We start from the raw sequence: 25,625 nt of genomic DNA, 5'->3' as shown, positions 1-25,625 counted from the left end.
AGGCATTATTTACATCAACTTGTCGTAGAGACCACCCTTTAGTCACAGCAATAGACAGAATGATTTGATTTGTAGCCGATTTCACAACCGGACTGAACGTTTCCTTAAAGTCACAACCAGGAACCTGAGAACAGCCCTTGGCTACTAATCGGGCCTTTCATAGAGAAACAGACCCATCAGGATTAGTCTTCACCTTAAACAACCATTGCAACCAATAGCTTTATGACCAGGAGGAAGTGGACAAAGTTCCCATGTGGAGTTAGCAATTAGAGCATCATATTCAGCTTGCACCACTAAATGCCAGTCTGAATGAGCAAGTGCCTCCTCAACAGAAACTGGCTCAGACTCATTTTTGTCCATAGCCAACACCTTAGGTTTAAACACCCCAGCCTTAGACCGAGTAACCATAGCATGAGTATTGGTAGTTGAAGCAGCAGGAACAGTAGGAACAGAAACTGGGGCAGGGGAAGACGGAGCATTTCTAGATGAGGAAGAATCAGGTCCAGCACTAGACCCTGATGCAGACACTGGGCTGACTGGAGAAGCTGGTGGAGAACCACAAGGAGCACAGGAAGACACCACACGATTCGGACTGGTCAAAGCAACCTCAGTGTCAAGAACTCTCCTAGGCTTTGTAGAAGAAACAGAACACATAATAGGAACATATGTAGTAGTACACGGAGAATGTAGATCACCGGAAGTCGTAGTGACAGGAGATAAAAACCTAGACTCATCAAAAACAACATGTCGAGAGATAATAACCTTACCCTCTGGTGTTAAGCAATAATAGCCTTTATGTTGCGAGCTACACCCAAGAAATGTAGACGGTTGTGATCGAAAATCAAGCTTATGAGTAACAAAAGGTCATAAATACGGAAAAAAACAGCAACCAAATACCCGAAGATGATCATAGGTTAGTGTATGACCAAACAGACGTTGATACAGAGAGTTACCCTTTAGAACAAAGTAGGAAGACGATTAATGAGATGAACCACACTACAGAAAGCATAACCCCAATAAGCCATAGGTAAATTAGCTTGGGCAAGAAGAGTGAGACCAGTCTCCAAAATATGTCGATGTTTACGCTTAGCAACACTATTTTGTTCTAAGGTGTGAGGACAGGTAAGGCGATGAATGATCCTATTATCTGCTACAACAGAAGCAAAGGTACGAAACTCGCCACCCCAATCACTCTGAAATTTCTTTATAGACTTTCCAAACTGAGTAAGTATCATTTTCTGAAATTGTAGAAAATAATCCACGGCTTGTGATTTCCGTTTTAACAAATAAACCCAGGTAAATTGACTACGAATATCAATAAATGAGACATAATACAAGTTACCTTCACAAGAAACAGATGCGGGTCCCCACAAATCAGAAACAACCAATTCAAACAATTCAGTATATTCAGTGTGAGACTATGAAAAGGGCAACTTATGAGATTTGCCTTTTTTACAAGCTACACAAACATGATCAAAGGCATTTTTTATTGAAAGGAATCCGACACTGATCAAGAGCAGTCTTTACAATAACAGAAGAAGGATGACCAAGTCTTTTATGCCACAACGTAAAAACCTCATCACCCGTGGAGTAATCCTGAACTGCAGTGTTGTAAGCGGGCGGACGGAGAGCAACCAACTCGGCTTAAAAATGATAGAGCCCATCATGAACTTGGCCCGGCAGCAAGATTTCCTGTGTCTGGATGTCCTTAACCACACAATAAGATGGATGAAACTCAAAGAAAACATTGTTCTCAATCGCAAATTTAAACATAGACAGTAAATTTTTCCGAATGCGTGGAACACATAAGACATTCGACAAATGAAGCAATTTCTTGTGTGTAGGTATAGTAGTATCCCCAATAAATGAAATCCTAGTAGAATCCCCATTACCCATGAGAAGCGATGAATTACCTGAATACGGAGTAGAGGTATGAAGATTGGAGGCATTTTGACACACATGATGTGTAGCTTCAGAATTTGGACACCACGACGTGCTCCCAACTGACAATGACACATAGGAATCAGTGGTGCTAGAAGAATCAAAAAGAAAGATATTTCTAAGGAAGAAAGAGGAGAAAACTAATAGAGGTAATACTCTATGAAACTTTTGCTTACTTCATACAGTATACACAGTCCTATATATAGAAGAAAATGAAGTCTAACTACTACGTAACAACCCTTCAACAAATACTAACAAACTAACCACCTGACTGATCACTTAACACTCACACAGGTGAAGTCCGTGAAAGCAACTTTGTTTCCATATGGAGAATTTCAACAAGCTTCTGTAACTTGTATCATTATTAATAGATAATCTTATTTACATTGAGCAATCTTTTCAAACATCTGACCTAGAGAATAATTATGTGAACTATTAATCCACACTTCCACAGTAGTAGTAATAGATTTCCAATGGCAATATGACACATAACCCTGTTAAAGATCTTCAAAAGTCTTTTCTTCCAAAGTAGAAACACAGCATTGCTAGAATTACTAAAATTAGCATAGCAAAAACAATTTCATATAAACCAACATAAAGATTAAAATCAAAGGAGATACTCCAAATAAGGTTAAAGCATATACGCATGAAATCAAACACCTCAACATTAATGATTATTAAATATGCCAAAAGTAAACCCCATAATTTATCAGCTACAAATGAGGCAATGCATGAGACCGTACTCATTACACTCAGTACACCTGACCACCACCATCCTCGGCTCCTTCACCGCCACTGCCATCTTGTAGCTCCCGTTACACCGAAAACACGGCAAGAACCTCACATGTCCGCAGCTACTGCAAACCTCCCCTGCTTTTCTCTTAGACAATCCCTTAAGTAAAGCATCAAACCAACATTCGTCCATGATCCTCATCACTCCATCGGCTCCCCCGATGTAACGTCCTTTAATAAAATCTCGGGGCGGCGTCATTTGGCTCGTTGATTCTTTCCCTTTCCCATTCATTAATTCCTCAACTCTTCTTTGAACCCAGGGTCCATAGAAGTGTCCCGTTCACAAATTATAATCCCAAAACTTTCAATCGCTGATTTATCCACATTGCAGTCTTCGAATGTCTTACGGATTCCCCTCAACGTCGTTGTATAAATCACCACTCTATTTTCCCCGTTTGGAGGGCATATTTGGTAGAACTTGTCTGAAATGGGATGGTTCTAAGCCAGTGTCATTTTCGGATTCGAGTTTTTTTAGCAAGGAAGAAGGCTGTTTCAAGAAGGTGCTGTTTCTGTTTAATTTAGGATCAGTGTTTTCCTTTAAGTTAGAGATAAAAATTTCGATGTTGGGAATGGGGGGGAGAGGCGGAAGCCATCAGCTTCCAGGCCGAGGCAGGGGTTACATGACGTGGGGTCGGGAAGGGACGGGTCTAGGTTCGGACCAAAGTGATATAAAATTCAACAAATTAAGCTCCCATTGTTTACAAAATTTATCATATAGTTCTAATTTAAATTAATAATAATAATAAATTTAACCTTAAATATTTATAAAATTTGTAAATTTAAAAAATTCTTTTGGATAAAAATAATTAAAAATTCTAAAAACATAAATAAATAATAAAGAAAAACCAAAGCATATGCATTAAAAATAATTATATTAATACTAAACAAAATAAATTATAAATGATGTAGCTCTCAAAATTGCTTCTTCCCTTGCGGTAATTTGCTTGCCCTTCAATTTCATCCTTTCTTTTATTTATTTTTTCATAGTAATGAACTCCAACCAATTTAAGCAAATTTCAGCTTTGGTTTGAACACGAACCCCAACGATTTAAGGCATTCGATCGGTTTCAGAGTGATTGAGATTGTAAACATTGTTGCACAAATTTAATAAGCGATTCCTCTTCCCCTCCAACCCTACCATCATTTTTATTTATGGTTTTCAAACAATTGAGCTTGCTTAATATATTTAATTACATTGGTTTACTTCAACACTAACAGTATGTTTGGTTCACTGTAATGGAATAGGGATGTAATTGAATAGAGCTGTATTTGAATAGAGCTGTAATTGAATAGAGCTGTAATAAGTAATTCAACTGTTTGGTTGAATGGAATGGAATAGAACTGTAATAATATTCTTGTGTTTGGTTGAATAGAATGATGTTGTAATAGCATAAGGAAAAAAACTAAAATGACTAGAATACCCTTAGCGGATTTTTTTAAGGTAGATGATTATTGTTATTGTTATTAAATTTTAATAAGATTATTATTGAAAATAATTTAATAAAAATAATAAATAGTTTAACCATATTTTAACATAATAATTATTAAATATAATTTAATAAAAAATAATTTAATAACATTCTTAATATAATTATTATTATATGAGTTAAAAATCAAAATATATAATACTATAAAAATATATAATCACTTTATTATTTTTAAACTGCAATACATATTTAATGTGCTAAAATATCATTAGTGAAACAAATAATTTAATTATTCTACAAGAAAAATAATTTAATATTAGAAGTAATAAATAACTTGAGAATTATATTTCACATCCAAACATAACATTCATGTATTAACAAAAGTTACATGATTTCATTAGTTTATATGTCATAATCCATATGTTATAAACTTTTAAATCTCAAAAAGTTTGAGATTCAATTTATTAAACTGAATTTGGTTTATAAACTCATTGTTTAATTGCTATATAATTGTTATTGCTTCGCTTATTTTGTTTATCTATTATATAAGTATTATATTTTGTTTGATTGTTTTATATCTAAAGTAAAAAAGTTTCATTTTTCAAAAATATGCCCCAAAAAATTCATTTAATTTAATTGAATATATTTTACTTTAATAAGCGAATGCGGATACAACTTTTAATTTTTTTAACGAATATATATTAATAACTTGATAAATAAACAAAAAAATGATCAAAAAATTACCTATTCTGTTCAATAATAATCCTCCTCCAATTTGCAACCGTTAACAAACATAATCAGAAATTTACCTGTTCTGTTCAATAATAATCCTCCTCCAATTTGCAACCGTTAACTATTGGGGGTTACGTACCATATATTTGTCCAATTTGATTGGATTCAAGTTGTTGTTTAACCATCAAAAATTAATTTTATTTAATAATATGTTCACAATTCAGAATTAGCTTGCACAGACATGGAAGGGTTTTCTAAAGGATTCATTTACTCTGATTTCTAGACTTAGCCAATCCTTCAACTTTTGATTCAGCAACTGAATAAACAACCACGATTTCATACAAAATAATAGCAAACTCCAATACAACCATGACAAAACAAAAAAATAAGAATAAAAATGATTTGCAAACGATCAGTTTGTTCAACTTTCCAGTTTTATGATCGGACCACAAATTTTGGGTTCCACTAATTGATGCATGTGGTTAGACATAAGAGATTGGGCAAGAAAAATATCATGCCAAATACACTAAGATAAGCAAAGAACCTAAACCTCAAATGGAATAAAACAAAGAAAATTTTAAAATCACATAATTTGATTCACAGCACATACCATCAAACATGTGTTTTGGAACAATGAAGTTTCAGCATCAGCTGCAAAATTTATATAATAAAAAGGACTGATACCTCCAATTTTATTATGGTAAGTGCCAAGCAAAGATTATACTTTTCTAGAATGTAACTCACAAAATGTAGAAAATACTTCAAACAACAATACTCGAATAAAGAAGACTATAATTTGAAACAAGATGAAGGGCATCAAAACCGAAACAAGCACATGATTAACTTCATCCCAAAAAATATCCAGTAATTAAGTGTCAAGCAACAATAGCCTAAGCAGCTACATGAAAATAGAAACTACAAATATTTAAAAGCATCCAATATAATAAATGACATTTCTCATGTAATGTTCCCATAAAACTTTTACTAAAATAGATGGATTCATCAAAACAACCTCATAGCCAACTTAAGCCAAAGTCTGCAACCTTCTTCTTGATTGCTACTTCATTACCTAGTATCATGATCCAACACAAATATTTAACAAAATGAAAGGCGAAAAGCCCTTAAACTAGAAACAAATATGTTTATATAATGAAATTAGCAATTTCGTACTTTCTCTGAGACCAATCTTGAACCTACGAGGAACGTGGCGAAGATACCTCATCCTACCAGTTCCAGTGGTCTTTTTTCAGATTGCCTTAACACTCCAGTTATCTGATTCCCACGATAAACAAGTACCCCTTATATTTACAATCCATTAATATACACATTCTTAAAACTCTCAAACATGATAATAGAGTAGCACATAGCCTAACAATCATTAGAGTTTGAATTAGAAACAAAAATGCATGATATTGTGGTCATTCTAACCCTTTTCGGCATGTCAACTAGAGGTAAATTTTGAACTTTCTATTCAAATTCATTCATCAATGGTTGCCAAACCCAATGTAATCCTACACTACATGGTACTTCAAACTACAAATTTTTAGAGCTAACAGGTCAAAAACTTTAGAAGCAACAACAAAATGAGTACTCCTCTCTAAAGAATGGATGATTACTTTCAAAGGAAAAGAAGGGATTTTTTAATTAAAAATGAAGCTTTTTAATCTCTCTAGTGTTGTTCTTAGCAATGATTGACCATTTAAGTAAGCTATCAAATGAGGAAAAAAAAACCCACAACAAACTCTACTTAAACTGGCAGAGAGGAAAACAAAAGAAATAACGGAAAAGTGAAAAGATTTACCTGAAGAAGACTCCGATGAAGGAGAAGGAAGCAAAATCAACTCAAATGGATAACAAAAAGAGAAGAAAAATTTTAGGCTAAGAAAAATTTGTAGAGAGGAAAATGAAAGGAACAAAAGAATAGAGGAAAATGTTTACCAGAAGGAGATAAGTGAGAGGAGTTTTACTGGTTGGAGTTTAAGGAAGAAAGGAAAGAAGGAAGGTGAGAAATTGGGGAGGGTAAAATTGGGGAGATGAATGATTTTCCAAACAACGAATGACCATTCAGTGGGGAGGAGAGGGAATAGAAATGCTCTCTATTCTCTGCATAAGGCTGTAATGGAATACACCCATCACAGGGTATTCCACTCAACCAAACTGCTGTTTGTGGTGGGCCCACTGAATAGAATTGTAATGGTTTACCTATTACATTGAACCAAACAAGCTGTAATAGTTTCACTGCAAAAGAACTAGAAACACCCATTGCAAAGCTATGAGCCAAAATCAACAATCCCAAAGCTAAATTACATAAAAGAAAACTTTAAAAACCTTGAAGTCTTCATACAAAAGAGGCCATCTTTGTTTGTATAAGGGCTCCCATAACTCCCTCCACACCCAAGAACAATGGCTCAAGGAGGAAAGACCAGACACCTAACAATCCGACAACCCAGAAGTCATGTTTAGATTCCACCGATATCCAGAAAGATGAAAAGAACAAAAAAATTTGGAACCTTGTGAGAAAAAAAATATATAATATATATATATATATATATATATATATAAACAAATAAAAGAAAGGATGAAAATGAAGAGCTAGTAAATTACCGCAAGGGAAGAAGCAATTTTGAGAGCTACATCGTTTATAATTTATTTTGTTTAATATTAGTATATTTATTTTAATACATACGTTTTATTATTTATTTATAATTTATTTATGCTTTCTAGATTTTTAAATCATTTTGTCAAAATAATTATTTTTAAATATTTTTCCTCTTTTAAAACTTTTAGATTTAGAATAAAATTGACAAATTTTGTAAATATTGAGAACAAAATTTGTTGAATATTAGATTTAGGATCAAGTTGATAAAATGTGTAAATACTGAAGAGCTAAATTAATTATTAGGCCAATAAAGATAGACCTACATCAACTTTCCATTAAGAATTTAATCGTGGGTGGCTGAAATTTTAAAGTTTGAAAACATTGGTGATGAAATTGAAAGTTTTTGAAGTTATGTGACCAAAATAAAACCTGAAAGTTAGATGAACATTCAGGTGGTTATACCTAAATTTAAAAACCCAATCCAATCATTATTGTCTTTGATAGTTTCTATCAAAATTTGTCAAGTTAGCATGTTTATTTTATGTCAATTTTATGTCATGTCATATGAGGGCCACCTAATCAAAATTAGAACTTGATAAATTTTCATAAAAATAATAAAATTTTAATAAATGGACCGAGATTTTTAAATAAATAAAGAGGAACTTAATTTTTTCACTTTTTTAAGTACATAACTTAAATCTTGAATTTTGTTAAAGTGTGGGGACTAAAAACATATTTTGTAAAAAAAGCTCATTTTATCAACTTGGTTTAATTTAATTTAATTCAAATCAAAATCTGAGTAAATCAACTTTTGAATAGTCCTCAGCGAAGTTAGCAAGCTATCATGACGTGGTAGATGAGAATCTAAAGAGTTAGACACAAAAATTTAAAAACATGGAGTCACCACTAACCAATTTGAGCAATGTCGATCAACCACCCATCACCTAAAGTTTTAAGACTAATCTAAGGAAAAACTTAAAAACTAAGACTATGTCTTATTACCAAAATTTGAGTTTAAGAGTACTATCACACCCCAAAAGCGATGGATCCAAAAAGGTGAGTAAGGTATGTATGTAAACTATTTTGGCATTTTAATAGTATAATCTACCACCCTGTTGATTTGCTGGTGACTTAGAGTATTAGCACATACTAGCGTTAAAGTATCTGCCCATTGGCGATACTTACGGATTTAGTTACAGGGTATCTTCAAGTGAAAAAAGAGTATGCCCCAGAGTTTTGGCTGAGCACTAAGAGCCAATCAAGTGTATGAGGAAGATGTAGGAGATTTGATTGTCTTTAAGACCATGCCATATGTCAGTCACCACCAAGGTATAGTACACCTGGTTTACACAAGCATTTTCTAGTTGGTGTTTGTAACGGGATTAGTTGGGAGTCAACTAGATTGATTAGACTCTCTCTATGACTGGTCAAACAGTAACAAATTTCTTCACCGAATTCTCTTTACTTTTCCCTAGATTTTTGCAGGAAAATCAAGATATTTGGGTTAGGTAAGCATCATCACTTGTCAAAGTCCACAGTAAAAGGGACAGGGAGTTTATATCCATTAAGGGAGAAGGCATTTTACATGACTTTACTTTTTACTTTACATTCTAGTTCTTCTTTCTAACCAAAATGTTCTCTTCTTCTTTGTTAAAATAAAGCTAAGACCTCATTTAATCAATTGATAGTTTAACCCTCTGGTAAGTCTTATAGCCCTGTATGTTATGATTGTTGATGAGTATGATGTTAAAAGGTGTAAGAACAGCAGGGTGTGAGTGAAAGGCCTTGCATGGAGGTCGTATGTAGTTGAAACATTAGTAAACTATTTGTAAATAAGGATTCTAATGGAAATTTCATGATCTTGTAAGTAGTTTTTGATGCTAGATTAGGAAGGAAAATTGAAATAGAAACTCCAAATCGAGGTAAAGGTAGGTCTCTAGTAAGTGTCTAGACTCGAGTTCTGCATGATATATTATAATGATTCCTTGTACAGTCGATGTTCATATAGCTGTGCATATCTTCTTGAGAAGTTGTATGTATGTATGGTTGTGTGTGTTCTCTGTGAAACATTCGTATGTATGTATGTATGTATGTATGTATGTATTGAAGTATACGATGCACTGCATGGATATTACGATGTGTGGTAAGCATGCATGAGAAATTATGTGTTAAAAAGTATGATTCTATTAAGATTATAAGAAAAATCTATGTAGATATGTCCATTATGTTATTTGAGTGATGTATGACTAAGTATGGTTGGTGATAAGGGGGTTCAGGCGGAGTGTTGGGAAAGTATGTGATACAGTGACGGACCTTGTGGTGGTGCTTTGATGACATCCGCTGGGACAGTAAACATGAAGTCCAGTATGGTGAAATGTAGTCCATTGGGACCATAAACACGAGAATAGCTGAGACAATAAAAATGAGAAATGTTATTGTGACAGATATGTGAAAAAACCATGACCATGGTACATTCTGGGAATGGCAGATGAGCCGTTCTTGTCTACTAGGGATTATGTGTGTCTCGAGGGCAATGGTGGGCAAACCTTAGCCAATTTTGAGTTTAGGCAAATCCATATCATTAAACATGATAGTTTACATGGTGCCTTTGTGGCGATTCATTTGGGAAGCCTTTGTTGTAACATCCCAAAATAGGGCCTAAACAGAATAGTGGTTGCAAAACCACGAATTCGAGGTCAAAAAAATTATTTCAATTAAATTTAAGTTTTATTCATTGATTGAATAATTGTGTGAAAATTTCGTGAAGAAATTTTATATAAATGCCTAATTTGATAATTAGGACTAAATTGTAAAATTAGCAAAATGTGTGTTCCAGATAATAAAGGGGATTTAATTGAAATGGGTTCTTAAAGTGGAGGTCCTTATTTAGTAATTAGACCATTATATTTAAGTTTGGACAAAAAATGGGCAAGAATAGGATAAATTTGAAAGAAAAGCCTTTAAGGGCATTTTGGTCATTTAGTAATTAAAAGAATTAAAAAGGGAAAATAAGGCCAAAATTGGTCCATCTTCTTCACGGAGGCCAAATATAGCATGGGGGAAGCCATGGTTAGGGTTTCCAAGCTTTTCAAGCTCAATAGTAAGTCCGTTTTAGCCTCATTTTTAATATTCTTTACGTTTTTGGAGTCTCGGTAACTTGATTTAACTTATTCTAGCAATAATTCATGCTAGGGTTCATATTTGGAAAAATACAAATAGGTTAAATGTGTTTATTTTCATGTTTTATGGTAGAATATGAAGCTTGAAATTATGTTAAACAACTTTTGCTAAGTGATTTTAAGTGAAAACAAGTAAAACGACATAATCGGTAAAATACCTAATGTTCATAAGTACATGATAGAGTGAGAATTTGATGTTTCCATAGGAGGGAAAAATGTTCAGCGTGTCATAAAACATAAGAAAAATGGATAAATTTTAATTTCTGAGCCTGGGGGCAAAATTGCAATTCTGCAAAGGTTTAGGGGTAAAATTGTAATTTTGCCAAAGTTTGAGTTGGGGAATGTTTTGAATAGTACATTAATTAAATAAGTGAAATATTATGTTTTAGATCCCGAAAAGTGAGAGTTGGACCTAGAACAGGAGAAAAATTGAAAATCGAGAAAGTTGGTAAAATGGTCGTTTTGGTATCAAGGTAAGTTCATATGTTTAATAAGCATTTAATTATGCATATTTGAATGATAAATTGATATTTTGGCCCTAAATAATTTAGTATTGAGTTTCAGATATAATGATTAATGTTCGATAATAATTTGATATTGGAAAGAGAACTTATATAATTTATATGTAAGACCATATTTTGTATTATGGCTTTGTATGATAACAAGAAAGTATTGACTAGCATAGTTTGATGAGAATAAGTTAAGTTGATGATATGATGAGATTGAGAATGTAAGTATGTAAGTTGAGTAACATTTTATTATTATGCAATTATTGTTATTAGTATTGTTATTATTAAGTTATGCGACTAACCTTGAGAAATTTGAGCAAGTAAGTTTCAGCTATGACTTAACAAGGCATTGATATCTCAAAGTCCATGGTTGTACCATGGCAATTAAAGAAGAATTGATGGAAAAGCTCATGTTCATAACATGGCATTTAAGGAGGAATTGACGGTTAAGGATACCATGTAAGACCATGTCAAGAAATGGCATTGGTAAGGCAAGGATCCCGTGTAAGACCATGTCAAGACATGGCATCGGCATTGGTTAAGGACTCCATGTAAGACCAAATCAAGATGTGGCATTGGCACTAAGTCAAAGATACCATGTAAGACCATGTTTGGAACATGTCATTTGGTAAGATAAGTATATCTGTAAGACCATGCCAAGGCATGGCATTGATAAGTTCTATAAGGCAAGGAAATCATGTAAGACTATGTCAAGACATGGCATTGATAAGTTACTATAAGGAAAAGGTCCCATGTAATATCATGCCAAGGCATGGCATTAATGAGTTCATAAGACAAGGATACCATGTAAGACCATGTTTGGAACATGGCATTTGGAAAGATAAGGATATCATGTAAGACCATGCCAAGGCATGGCATTGATAAATTCTATAAGGCAAAGAAATCATGTAAGACCATGTCAAGACATGACATTGATGAGTTACTATAAGGCAAAGGTCCCATGTAAGACCACGGCAAGACATGGCATTGGTGAGTTCATAAGGCAAGGATACCACATAAGACCATGTCAAGACATGGCAATGGTAAGTTCAAAAAGGAAAAAGGTTCCCGAATAATCCAAAGAGTAAGTCAAAGAAACGATAAGGTGAGAACATGAAGAAAAAGTACAGGTAAGAATTTAAGGCTTATTTAATATTGAGATTGTAAGTAATTGAGATTATCAAGTATTAAGTAAGTGATGAGTTTTCAGTTATGCTTGTGACACTTTATGACATGATTGACAATATGCCTATATTATGAAAGAGTACTCATGTGTTAAGTGAGATGTTGCAGGTATGTAAACAACCTATTAAGCAAGGTGCCTTTTGTATTCTAAGACTTTGGTAAGGTTACTGATGAGTAAGATGGGAAAGTAAGAACTAAACATTATTGAAGCAAATTATGACAGCATAGTAGTAAGCTAAATTGATTGCTAATGCTTATTATTTTACATGTGAACTTACTAACCTTTATAAGCTTACTTCTTTCACTTTCCCAAGTTTCAGAGTACTTAAAAGCAAGCTCAGGTTGGAGGTCGTCGGAGATCACTTCACACTATCGACTATCAAGTTGCCAAATGGGTATATTCATTTACAAACGTTCTAGTTTATGGCATGTATAGGGACTTAGCCATTTTGTGTGTATGTCCTTATGATATGGATAAAGAATGGTATTTAAATATTTGATAATGATTAGCTATTGAAATGGCTAATGAAGAACATGTTTCAGTGTTATGTATGCCTAAATGGTAGTTAATACAAAGAAATCATGAAAAAAGTGAAATTAGCATTAAAGCAGTATTGAATAGCAGCAGTGATGTGATCTTGAAAAATCACCAAGAATAGTAGAAATGGAATTAGGTGATGAATGAGATATATAATTAAAGATAATTGAGTCTATTTTCATATGAAAGAAACATAGTAAGCAAAAGAAGTGTATATTAAGAGATATTTGAATTTTAGTGAGGTAGGGTAAGAGCAATTTCTGAATCCCTTGTTTTGAATTATAAATTCACTAAAAATTGTACAAAAAGAATTAGGAGTTATAGTTTATATTTCTAGATTATTAGTGAATCTACTTTCAATAGAAACAAATGGCATGGTTATTTGAATTCTTTACAGGGAGAAAATTGATTCGTAGTGAGGAGAGGTCAGAGTAGTCGAACAGTGCAACAGGGGAAACTTTAACTAATACAATGTACTAATTGGCTAGACCAAAAATTCTGGAAAAAAATTAGTAAGAAGATATATGAGTCTAGTTTCAGGGAAAATTCATGAATTTAAATTTTGAGTTTTGTGACTCGAGTTATGATTTATTTAGTGACTATGACGCAAGTGGGAAATTTTATAAGGAATAATAAAATAAATTGTTTTGATTTTCAAAGTAATTGAAAAATTTTTAATGTTCCCGGTTTGGTCCCGAACCGTTTCAATTGCATGTTTTAGGGTCTCGTGGGCATTTTTTAGGGACATATTGAATGAATGTAAATAAATGAATTTTAAAATCAAATTTTATGCCTCGAATTAGTAAGTTAAGTCAGGTAACGCCTCGTGCTCGACTCCGGCAACGGTCTTGGGTAAGGGGTGTTAAATTTGTGGCGAGTCACCTTTAAAGCCTTCATGGTGAGTCACCTATAAACCCTTTGTAACACCCTTTACTCATCCCGGTTGTCGAACTCGGGTAATGAGATGTTATGTAACACCCCTAACCCATATCTATCGCCGTAACAGGGTTAAGGAGCATTACCTGAGTTTACAGAACAATTTCAATTAATTTATGTCAATTACTATTTATATCAGAAACCAATCATATTTAATCATAATGTCCCTTGAATGGACCCTCGAGACCTAATTTATGCTTTAGGAACAAGTCGGGACTAAATTGGGAGCTCAGAGAATTTTTCACAAAATCTCAAAATTTTTCTTATGTGCAGGGGACACATGCCCATGTAGTTCATGCGGCCAAGTGACACGCCCGTGTCCCAGGCCGTATGGGCATTCAATGTGGGGCACATAGCTGTGTCCGAGTCCATGTCCATGCTTGTGTAACTCTCTAACTTGGGTTACACAGCCAGCCACACATCTGTGTGCCAAGCCGTGTGGAAAATTTTAATTTTCAAAAATTAGGTGTAGGGGTCACACAGCCAAGTCACACACCCATGTGCTAGGTCATGTGACACACATGGCTGAGACACACGCCCGTGTCTCTACCTGTGTGAGAAATTAGAAGCCTTCTGTTTCTCAAATTTTAAGATGCAGGGGACACATGACCAAACCACACGCGCATGTCTCTGGCCGTGTGGGCAAAATAATGCCATTTCCGAGCCTTATTTCTCACCCAAATTTGCCTTGCACCTACATTAACATTTTAACACATTTCCAAACCAATTCAAAACATTTAAATCAAGTCAAAACCAATTCTTATGCATATCATCACATATTTTTAAATGACCAACTTACCAAATTGGTCGAATATTCATTTAAGCATATTTATACCTAATATGTATATCAATTCAAGCACACAACACATATCAACATAATATGGTCTCATACACATATTTATCAAAACATACCATCACTAGCCATTCCAATGGCTAATTACAACCAAATATTAATATGCCATTATTTGGTCAATTTAACTTATACATGCCATTATACTAAGGGAAATTTTACTAATTATACCAAAATGAGCTAAAGGATAGTGTGATCTTGCTCCGACCTGCTTCCAACTTTTATAAGCTTTTGAGTACTATAAAACAGAGGAAATAAAGTAGAATAAACATATTATGCTTTGTAAATTCGTATAACGGAAAATCAAATTACCAGACATTTATATTTAAGATAAGCATACAAAATTTATCCAAAGAAATTTGACAAATTTCCTAAACACATATAATCTCAAGAAACTTGTTAGTCAGATATTACATTTAAACATCAAGAATCAATAATGAGCTCATCATGTAATAACTTTCATAAACATGTGCTTTTCATATCATATTTCCATATAACATTTGCATTTTCATAACAAATCATCTTAAGTTCAGTTTAACCATGTCAAAACTTTACCCGTTGAATTTATTTGAAATATCGATGGATACACATGTAGTACACTCGAAGTGTACAAAACTGTAGCCTGTCAACTCATATTCAGGGGTACCCATTAGGGTACATAATTAGGAAGCACTCTATCGAGCCATAAAACAGGATGCTCATATGAGCCATGTAACAGGAAGCCTATAACAGGAAACTCATAAGAGTTTAAAACAGGAAGATCATTGATCTTAACAGGTAACTTCGAAGAGTTATTATTAGGGAGCTCCAGATAGCCATATAACAAGAAGTTCAAGCGAGCCATATCAGGAAGCTTATAAAGAGCTGCGGTATGTCCGCATTATATGCAGGATCCATACTGATCATATAACAGGACACTCACAAAGAGCTGCAGTATGATCGCAACACATGTAGGGTCAATACCGATCAGGATGCTTATAGGAAACATGTAACAAGAAGCTCGAAAGGGCTTATAACAGGATGCTTGTAAGAGCTATGGTGTGTCCGCAACATATTCAGGACCATAACCAATACGGGAAATCTGTATCCATCAAATTTCATTTATTCAGACGAGACTTATTGCTTTTCGGGCATTATTGAACATGTGATTAATTTCATATTTTCATAGCATTTATACAATTCACAAATACACAACATTTAATGCAAACATATAAATATACACAAATTAGATCCACAAACTTACCTCGTCACTTGCTCGTATACGGAGATATACTAATTTGATACTTTTTCTTTTTCTCGTTCTAACTTTTTATTTGATCTTTTCATATCTATATAAATGAATTTATCATCGATTTAACACATTTCATATTCAATTCAATCCAACTTACATCTTAGGCAAAATAACCATTTTTCCCCTATACTTTTAATTAATTCAAATTTCATCCATAGGCTCCGAAAATAAAATTCATACAATTTAATCCTTATTCCAAGCCTAGCCAAATTTTTCATATAACATTTACAGCCCATGTAATTCATAAAATTTAGAAATTTTCCATGAATTTTACACCTTTACAATTTTGTCCCTAAATCATAATTTCATGAAAATTTCCTTTACAATAATTGTTTATCTATCAACAACATTTCATTTTCTACCATAAATTTCAAAATTTCAGCATACTCATCCATGGCAAAAATTTATACTTTGATAACTTTGCAATTTGATCCCCAAAATAGATAGATTAGGTTATTATGATCTCGAAAATATAAAAATTACTAAAAATAAGACAAGAATTCATACATAATTGAGCCAAAACAATTTGCTTAAACTCACTTTCTCTTAGCTAGGGTTTTCATGTATTTTTAATTTGTAGTCCTGAAACCACTATTCCGATTTCACTGAAAATGGGTTGTTACATGTTACGAACAGTTATCAAACAATTGCATACAATTTATTAATAAAAGTCTCAAATAAATAATAAATAAATACATACGAGCATGCATAAATACATTATTCAATCTATTTCAAGTAAATATTGAGTGTACAGAAGCTTAAAAACAATTCCGAAATGAACAGGGATCGATTTGAATTAAAAAAGAAAAGTTGGGAAAATTTTGGGAACAAAGGACACACGACTGTGTGGAAGAGTTGAGGACGTATGAATGGATCACATGGTCGTGTGAGCAAACCGTGTAACAACCTGATGCCGTGTGGAATTGGGGTCACACAGTTGTGTGGGTCGACTGTGTGACATAGCTTAGCCCGTGTGACTCTGGAACATGGTTGTAGCAACCCATTTTCAGTGAAATCGAAACAGTGGTTTCGGAACCACAAACCTGAGTTAGAAAGAAAATTTATTTTAATATTATTGAATGGTCCATATTATGATAGGAATGTTATATCAAAATTCTGATAAGAAAATTTTATCGATTATGTGCTTAATTATGGAAAGGACCAAATTGCATAGAATGCAAAAGTTGAATTCTAGTAGCTAGAAGGATCAAATAGCAATGGAATTCAAAAATTGATGTCCTTATATGATAATTACACCATTAAAGAAAAGTTAGTAGATATTTTTGGTGATTCATTCATGGAAAAATTAGAAAAGGCTAAGGACTAAATTAGAAACTAAAATAATTAAAAGATGATAATGGAAAAATCTCATCATTTTATATCATCTTCCCCAAAATTTGCATGGAAACCCTAGGAGAGAGAAAGGAAGTTAATCAAACTTAATTAGGTATGCTTTCTTGTCCTGTTTTTAGTAATTTTTATATTTTTAAGATCGGGATAATCTAATCTATCTATTTTAGCGATTAATTTGTAAAGATATCAAAGTATAGAAATTTTTCCATGGATTAATATGCTTAAAAATTGAAATTTATGGTAGAAAATGAAAGGTGTTGATAGATAAACAACTTTTACAAAGAGAATTTTGATGAAATCATGATTTAGGGACTAAATTGAAAAGTGGTAAAACCCATGGAAAGATTCTGAATTTTGTAAAATACAACTGCTGTAAATGTTATATGAAATTTTGGTTAGGCTTGGAATAAGGATTAAATTGCATGAATTTCATTTTCTGAACCTAGGGACGAAATTATCATTTATGAAAAGTATAGAGGCAAAATGGTAATTTTTCCTAAGATGTAAATTGAATCCAATTGAATATAAAATGTGATAAATTGATGATTCAATTCATTTATATAGATCTGGATAACTCAAATTCGAATCTAGATCGAGGAAAAGAAAAAGTTTCGGATTAGTAGATTTTCATACACAAACAAGTATCGAGGTAAGTTCGTGTAACTGAATTGTGTTTATTTATATGCTTGAATTGAATATGGTATGTGATTGTATGAATTACATGAATGTTAAAAATAAATGAAGTAATCATATGTTCAAACATATCCGGAAAATAATAAATTCCGTTTGAATAATGAAATTCGATGGATAAATTTCCCATATTACATGTGGTCCTACATATGTTGCAGACAGAATATAGCTCAGATGAGCAATCCTGTTGTAACACCCCTTACCCGTATTCGATGCCGGAATTGGGTACGATGCATTACTGAACTTAAACATAAGCAAACATACAAAACCGTGATGTAAGTTTCCATCCAAATTTAAAACTTTTCATTTACGTTCACATCGTCCCAAAAATGAGTCTACGAGGCCCAAAACATGCATTGGAAGTGGTTTGGGACTAAACCGAGAACTTTGGAAAATTTCACAACACTTAGAAAATTTTTCATGATTTAAGAGCCACACGCCTGTATGGCTTGGGACACGTACGTGTGGGCAGGTCGTGTGATAACACACGCCCGTATCCCTAACCCGTGCAACTCCCTGTTTGTCACCCATAAACAAATTGAAGTCACATGGCCAAGGCACACGCCCATGTGCTTAGGCCGTGTGGTCAATTTAATTTTCACAATTTTTTCATAAAATAGGTGCAGACTTCACACTCCCAGAGCACACGCCCTTACCTGAGGCCGTGTCATCCACACGACTGAGACACACGTCCGTGTGCTCAATTCTGAGCATTCTGTTTTACAACAATTAAGGTACGGGGACACACGGTCGGAACACACACTCATGGGGCAAGCCGTGTGTCACACATGGCCTAGACACATGCCCGTGTGTCTACTCGTATGGAGAAAAGCAAGGCTATTTACCAAGCCATATTGTCACCCTTCTATGCACAAACCTACACAACAAAACATAGCACCATTCCAAGTATATACATTCAACCAACTCAGCCACAACCAATGCATCAATACCTCATTCACATGCTATCATTGATCATACATAAATATCACATATATTTCAACTCAAATCATGCAATTTCCCACATCCATGAAAACATCATCATATGCATATATACTTAAACCAATATTAGCCAATTTCATATGGCCATACACAAAATAAATTATCAACCAATATAGGCCAACACGTTATCTCATTTCAATTATGACACATAACAAAATAATCAAGTCCCTATACATGCCATAACTAAAAATATTGAAATCAATTGTACCCAAAATATTAAGTTGATAGTGTGACTAGATCTCTGATAATCTCTGATCCCCGAGCTGGCTTGGTAACACTATAAGACAAGGGAAAACAAAGAGGAGTAAGCTTTAAAGCTTAGTAAGTTCCCATGCAAATAATATGCATCATGAACACACATTTAACATACAAATAACATGATGATAATTGGCATAAATATTATTAAGATCTCACAATCATAACTAACTCAATCATAACCTTATTGAGGTTTCATCACATATCGAGCTCATTACGTATGAGTTTTACATACGTACCTGAATCATCTTGAATTAGATTTACACACAATTTGTCTTTGACATATCCGTTAAATTTACCCGTTGAACTACTTGGAATACTAAAGGATACTCGGGAGTCCCGTACACTTGGTACCATACTAATGCTATATCCCAGATATGGTCTTACATGTAATCTCATATCGATGCCAATAACCTAACTATGGTCTTACACAAAATCTCATATCGATGCCATATCCTAGATATGGCCTTACACGAAATCTCATATGATGCCATATCCCAGATATGATCTTACACGTAATTTTAGTAACCCCAATGTCATGACATTTGTATCCTATCTATTCCTAAGGTTCAAATGGGATTTCACGCCAGTCGTAACTTTGTCTAACATGCTCAATGGTCAATCATAATTCATACAATAGTAAAACATTTAAAACATAATTATAACAATGCATTATTTACATAAGAACTTACCTCGGTACATAAATAGTACGAAATGGACCTAATCGTCAAATACTTTGTTTTTCCCCCGATCTACATCTGAACCTCATTTCTCTTGATCTATAATAGCAAATTTAACTCATTTCAATATTTTTGCCCCTAAACTTCGATATATTTACATTTTATTCCCTGACTTGTAAAATGAAATCTATTCAATTTCATCAAGACCCAAGCCTAGTCGAACCTCTTTCATGCTTATAACAGCTCACATTTTCTACTTAATCACACTTTTATACACATTTTGAAATCCTTTTACAAATAGGTCCTTTTGACATTTTCATCAAAAATCACCTAGCAAAAGTTGTTTATCTAACATTAAACTTGCATAATCTACCATTAGACATCAAAATACACAAATATCTAACATGGTTCAAACCCTAGACCACAATCATCTCTTAAATTAATGATATAAATAGATAGATCGAGTGATAATGACTTCAAAAATGTAAAGAGCATTAAAAATAGGGTAAGAACGAACTTATAATCGAGCTTGAAAAGTGGCAAAACCCTAGCTTTGTCCTGCTTGCAAATTTTGGCCAAGCATGAAGAAGATGGACTAAATTTTGGCTTGATTTTTGGTTTATAATTCATGTAATTACTAAATGACCAAAATGCCCTTTTCTTCAGACACTAAAATTCTCTTGCCTTATGTCTATTTTTGTCCAACTTAAATTAAAATCGCCTAATTACCATCTAAGGATCTTCAATTTAAAATTTCATAACAATTAGACATATCTAGGATGTAGAACTCAACTTTTGCACTTTTTTTAATTTAGTCTTTTTTGCTAAATTGAGTGCGCAAACGTCAAAATTTTTTAACGAAATTTTCACGAAATAATTAAATAAAATTTTATACCATGAAAATGTAATAAAAATAAGTTTTTCTATGTTGGATTCATTGTCCTGAACCACTGTTCTGACTAGGCCCAAAATCGGGTTGTTACACCTATTATAGCCCTCTCGAGCATCTTGTTATATAGTTCCTACGAGCATCCTAATCGGTAGTGATTTTGCATGTGTTGCACTCTATTGCAGCTCTTTGTGAGTGTCCTATTACATGATTCGATCGGTTGTGATTCAATATATAATGTGGACACAAACGCAGCTCTACGTGAGCGTCCTGATATAAGCTCTTATAGGCTTCTTGACATGGCTTGCTTGAACTCCCTATTACCTTATCCGGTGCTCCCTGATATTGACTCTTCAGAGTTATCTGTTAAGCTCTATGAGCTCCCTGGTTAAAACTCTTATGAGTTTCCTATTTAGCCCAGAAAAGTGTCCTGTTACATGGCTCATCTGAGCATCTTGATATGTGGCTCGAGAGTGTTCTCCTTGATTATGTACCCTAATGGGTACCGTTGATTATAAATTGACAGTTTGTAGTTTTGCACACCTTGTGTGTACTACCTGAGTATCCATCGATATTTCAATAATTCAATGGACACAACTTCTGACATGAGAAATTATGAGATTAAAAGAGTTATGTCTCGAATACTTTTGAAATACCTGAAAAGAGTGTAGCATGATGAGCTCATCCATGTTTATTTGATGTACATGTGATTTATGTGACTAACTCGCTCATTTGAGTGTATGTAATTAGGCAAATTACTAATTTGTTGGAAAGCATGTTATTATATACTTATTTTATTGAATGCGATTGGTAGGTTTAATTCCTATTATACGAACTTACTAAGCATTAAATGCTTTCTTGGTTTTATTTTATTTTTTCTTTATAGTTTTAGAAGCTCATTAAGGTTGGACAACAGCCAGAGAATCATCACACTATCCTCCAGCTTGTTTTGGTATAAAAAGTAATCTTATTTTGATATAATGGCATGTATAGGTTAACTTGGCCAATGTTGGCAAGTACATGGTTGTTTGTAATTTAGCCATTAGAATGGCTAATAATGGTTTGTTTTGGTATATTGATATGAGATTATATATATCATGTTTAACATATATGTATGTAGTTGGTTGGATTGAATTAGGGTAAAATATAAGTCTTTACTAAAAGGTAAGTTTGATCATAAGAATGTATATATACTATTTAATACCTAGTATTGACGTTTGCTTGATTTATATGACTTAAATTGGTTGGAAAATGGGCAGATATTATTGTAGGTTGAAGGTTAATTTTGGGTGAGAAATAAGGCGAGGAAATGACCTTATTTTTTCCACACAGACATGTGTCTTGATCATGTGTGTCACATGGCCTAGCTCATGGGCATGTGGTTTGGCCGTGTCTCCCCTGCATATAAAATTTGAGAAATAGAATTCTGAATTTGGCACATGGGCAGAGACACGGGTGTGTGTCTCGACCCTGTGTGATACACAGCCTAAAACATGAGCGTGTGTCTTGGCCGTGTGAAACCTGCACCTAATTTGTGAAAATTAAATTGACCACACGGTCTAGCACATGGGCATGTGGCAGGCCGTGTGGCACAAGTCAGAGAGTTACACGAGTAAGGACACGGGCTGGGACTGTAACACCCCGTACCCGAGACCGTTACCAGAGTCGGACACAAGGGGTTCACAGACTAAATTCACTTATTTTCACAGTCCATTTAAAAATTTCCAGACAAGCTGGTTACTGCGTCACTGTCGCCTTAAAAATCATATCTTGAGTTTCAAAACTCGAAAACCAGTTTCGTAAATTTTTCTTGAAACTAGACTCATATATCCATCTACAAATTGTTTTTCTAGAATTTTTTGTTGAGCCGATTAGTACAGTTTATTAGTTAAAGTCTCCCCTGTTTCAGGGTTCGACTACTCTGACCTTCACGCACTACAACTTGGATATCTCCCTGTACAGGGCTTCAATACTGATGCCGTTTATTTCTGTAGAAAATATACTCGAAAAGGAATCTATACATATATGGCATGACTTCTAATTATCTCTGGTTAATTTATAATGAATTTCCAAAGTCAGATCAGGGGATCTAGAAATCGCTCTAGCACTGTTCCACGAAAACTTAAATCTCTCTTAAAATCCGACTCATATGACCGTTTTGTTTCTTCCATATGAAAGTAGATTCATCAAGGTTCGATTAAATAATTTATTCACTATTTAATTCCATTCCTACTAATTTTAGTGATTTTCAAATTTACATCACTGCTGCTGTCAGCATCTGCCCTTAAGGTAGACTTTACCTATTTCATAGTTTCCATGATTCAACTAGCCCTTTTAGCATATATAGCACAAAATATGATTATGATTAACCATTTCAATGGCTAATCGTTTCCAAATATTTCCATACCTCTTAATGAAAAACATACAAAACGATTATAATACTACGCTCAAAGTGTATATAAGCCATTTTCGCATGGCTATCCAAATTTATACAAAACCAAAGGGTACATGACCCACAACAAAAAGGGTAGTCCTATACATGCCATTTCAAAGTTCAACCAAAAGTGTACCAAAGGGGCTTTGATAGTGTGGGCGACTTCGACTTCAATAATCCCGAGTCTGATAGCTGACGAACCAAAATCTATAAAACAGAGATTCAAGGAACGGAGTAAGCATTTAATGCTTAGTAAGTTTGAGCCATAAAATTTGACACAACTAAAGTGTAGCATTCTTATGGCTAAACAGATAATTTCATATGCACAAATTCTCAATATCATACTTACTTCACATTACCAACCCTTATATTCATACACAAAAGATCAACTTAGCCAAAGGCCTAGAGCTCATTTATCGATCGACGAATACTAATTGTAAGGGATCAACTAAATCAATGCATATACTGAGACATACCTCATTGTTGGATTTTACAAGCATATTAGTTGAAACTATTATAGCAAGGTCGCTCATTCCCAAGCCAAGTACCTTCGATTTAACCGGATATAGCTACTCGCTCAATGCCTTCGGGACATAGCCCGAATATAATAACTCGCACCAATGCCTTCGGGACTTAGCCCGGATATAGTAGCTCGCACAAATGCCTTCGGGACTTAGCCCGGATGTAATAACTCGCACAAATGCCTTCGGGACTTAGCCCGGTTATCATCCGAATATTCATGCACATATCAATAAATCATGACACATTTATATCTCATTTTCATAATTAGAGTTCAAACACAAGTCACGTATTAAGCACTCCCATTTTCGGCTCACTAGCCACATACAAACAGCATGGTTTAGTTTGCTTTATGACACGATCTCTATGCACATACGGCTACCCGTCATACGTATAGACTAATTAACTCATCATATAATTCAAGTAGAATCATCATATCACCGTATATTTTTTATGCTCATACATCATGACTTAATCAAATCATAAACTAAGTCTCATTGCTCGAAAACTTACCTCGGATGTTGTCGAATGATTTCGACGGCTATTCGATCACTTTTTCCTTTCCCTTATCCAACTTTGGTCCTCTAAGCTCTTGAGCTAATTCAAACAAATTTAACTTATTAAAGTCTCATTATGCTAGCTTATGGCCGAATATGACAATGAATTTGATAGGTCATATGGCCACCTTTAGCTCAAATACAATATGGTCATATGCATTTTTAATCACATTAAGCAATTTAATACCATTAATCTAACATTTCCTCATGTGCAACTTTATGGCCGAATACACATATCATTAACTCAATATCAATTAACTAAGCACTTAAACAAATTCTCTTTAACTATACACACATTCGGCAATGACAAAGACAATTTAGTAAATCTTAAATTCAACTTATAACAATATATATATTCAATATTCAAAGCATTTAACATCACTCCACCATAATTTTTACATCATGGCCGAATGTTCCTTTGAACCATTTACCCTTACAAGGCATAACTTTCACCATCAAAACTAACAAGCTTATAATCCCATGACCGAAACCTCTAGCAACACCAATTGAGAATACTTCATGGGTTTGAGGTAAAACCAAGAAAGAAACTCATAAATATCGAGATATAAGCACTAACATTGTTCATCTAGATTTAGCATGAAACAACATCCATCACCCTTATAATTACCATAGCCGAAAACCTTACTCATTCCAAAATCCAAATCTCAACTTGGGTCACAAAAATAACTTGATATCTCATCAACACAACATCAACACCAAGCAAGAATGATACATCCATGGCCGAGTGTCATCTCCATCACATAGAAAAATTTAGACCATGGGCTAGGTAGAACTCAAGCTAACAACTAAAACATGCATGCATCTCATGGAACATTATCAAACATACCTTAGTCTAGCAAACCACCATAGCCGATTTCCTCAAAGCTCTTTTTCCTTCTTTTTCTTTCTTCTATTCGGCCAAGAACAACATGAGAGCTTTTTTTCTTTTTTTTTTCTTCTTTTTCTTTCTTCTATTCGGCCAAAAACAACATGAGAGCTTTTTTTCTTTTTTTTTTCTTCTTTTTCTTTCTTCTATTCGGCCAAGAACAACATGAGAGCTTTTTTTTTCTTTCTTTTCCTTTTTTCATCATCATTTACCTTCCCATTATTATTTTATTGCCCATACTCCTTATTTTATTTTTTTCTAACATAAACCATTATCACAACATGTTTTATGACATGTTTTGCCCATCACCCTTTGTCATGGCCGGCCACTAGTAATTAAATGGGGGAAATTGACATGCAAGTCCACCCCTTTGACTACATGCAC

General features: G+C 33.9%; 1 pseudogene; it reads right to left on the bottom strand.

The window, feature by feature from the left end:
* Positions 1–2,650: 2,650 nt before the first annotated feature.
* The window catches only part of LOC108478255 (uncharacterized protein At5g39865-like), a 72,255-nt pseudogene continuing 49,280 nt past the window's right edge, over positions 2,651–25,625 (bottom strand).

The sequence above is a fragment of the Gossypium arboreum genome, chromosome 8 (assembly GCF_025698485.1).
Source record: "Gossypium arboreum isolate Shixiya-1 chromosome 8, ASM2569848v2, whole genome shotgun sequence".
NCBI lineage: Eukaryota > Viridiplantae > Streptophyta > Magnoliopsida > Malvales > Malvaceae > Gossypium > Gossypium arboreum.
The sequence above is the reverse complement of the archived record's forward strand: the minus strand, read 5'-3'. Positions and strand labels throughout refer to the sequence as shown.